Here is a 2,253-nt window from a genome sequence, read left to right as displayed (position 1 = left end):
TATATATATATACAACATACAAATTACATCTTTGTTTGCCGCATGGCACTATAAGACTAATTACAATATCCGCTGAAGGTGGTTATACACTGGTGGTATAATAACTGGTGGCTAACAGAGAATGGAGAGGGACCATTCCGGCTGGTGGTGAGTCAATGCACAATACTTTTAAAACCTTTTTAACAAACCAATACACCGGTTTCATTGCGAGAGTGAACAATTAATAAGTTACACACCTTTCAGCAAACATTTTTTTTTATTTATTGATATCTACAACTGTATAAAAAATACAAGTAAATTTGATCATAATGACATAATGATCATGATATGATACAGCATGTAGAGAAACTACCCAGTAGTAGAAATCTAAAAACATTTTACAATATAAGGTCACGAGGCCATCTTATTTTCAGGCGCCTCGGAGGATTGCCAGGAATGGAAGAGGAAGCAAGGTCAGAAACTAGGGGGTTTGGGAGGTTAGGGAGTTTATAATGGAAGGAATGATATCGGGCTCGGGCTAGATCAGTTACATAAGGAACATTTAGGTCTTTATGTATGATTTTATTAGTAACAAAATAAGGAGCATTAAGGATTTTACGCAGGATTTTGGATTGAAACGATTGGATACGAGAGGAATTCGAAGGTTTAGTGGAGCTCCAAAGCTCAACTCCGTATGTCCAGATGGGCCTCATTATTGTCATGTAGATCAGTCTTTTGTAATGAGTTGGAAGTTTAGACCGTTTGTCTAGTAAGTGCTGTAATAGTCGGAATCTGCGTGCAGTTTCCTGTCTTTTCAGTCTTGTGTGAGGATTTCAGATTAGTCGTTTGTCAAGGTGTAGTCCAAGATAACTAATCTGTTCTACAGGGGTAAGAGCCACATTATTAAAGTATACTGTAGGGCAGTCGGCAAGTTTACGACGAAGAGTAAATGTGATTTGATTGGATTTGTTGGGATTTATTTTTATCCTCCAATTTCCACACCATTCTTCGAGGGTTGATATGGGACAGGTGATTTTGGGATGGAATCAGAGGGTTATTATTAACTGTGAGCACACTTGTGTCATCAGAATACGTGGTAAGGATACGAGTTAAAGTACAACAAGTTTATTTTAAATAAGCGTAGAAAATCTTTTTTATTATTTTTTTTTTAATATCTTAAATTAAGAATTTTAGAATTTTTCATAGAGGAGAAATCCCAGAGCTGTCATCCGATAAACCCTACTCATTCATATTTTTATCCTTTTAGTTTTCAGGATACAAGATGGGATAGGGATGATATCCTGAGCTGAGGTTCAATTTGGATTGTAAATATATTCTTGCAATCTATTTAATCATTTTGTAATATATGTATTATCATATATGTATATCATTTTATCACATGTATTATCTCTTATCATCTAGTAGAGTTTAATCATCTCCGATATTTGAAACCATTTTAATTCAGCTGATGTGTTATAACTAACCAGACTACAGATGATGAATAAATGGCTGCCCCCGAAGGATGAACTCCACTTAAGGAATCATGAAACCTGTTTTTTGTGAGTTTTTTTTTTTCTTCACTCATCCGAATCAATGTCTAATAATTCGTGTGAGTATATTCGATAGCTGGTTAGGATTGATTATAAACAATTCACTTTCTTCTAGATGCATGTTTGGCAATATCGAATATTTATATCTCACTAAACTACTTATTTCAGAATAAGATAATATTTTGTTTTGATTTAAAAATTATTGATTAAGTTATCTGTATAGACGATGTAGAGGATGGGACCCAGGATACTACCTTGAGGAACACCAGCGGATTGAAAATAGAGGGATTAATAGGAACCATTGTGGTATACTTGGAATAATCTATTAGTAAGAAAGGAACGGATGACGAGAAAATATGTATGAGATAGGAATTTACGGAGTTTGTAAAGCAGTCCCGGGTGCAGCAAAGATTTTTAAAAAAATGTGGATTCATAGAGTTAAATTTTGTGGCTTTCTTAAAGTGTTTTTGTAGAACACAGAAAAAGTTTCCATCTATTTTTATGTTTTTCTAGCGATTGAGCATTAATTGAAATAATTAAAAATTTTAAGTAGCATAACATTGTCAAAGTTTCTAAAAACTTAAAAATATAAACGTCTTCGGTTTATGACAGTCATAAAGATATACCAACCTCAATAAATATTTAAGCAGACGGGAGGCGGGAGACGAAACGTAAAACCTTATATTTAGAGAAGAGGTTAACATTGATTTTCTTGGTTTATTAT

This window comes from Halyomorpha halys, unplaced genomic scaffold, assembly GCF_000696795.3.
Source record: "Halyomorpha halys isolate HHAL.00 unplaced genomic scaffold, Hhal_1.1 Scaffold591.1, whole genome shotgun sequence".
Lineage (NCBI taxonomy): Eukaryota > Metazoa > Arthropoda > Insecta > Hemiptera > Pentatomidae > Halyomorpha > Halyomorpha halys.
Note: the sequence above shows the minus strand (reverse complement) of the source record.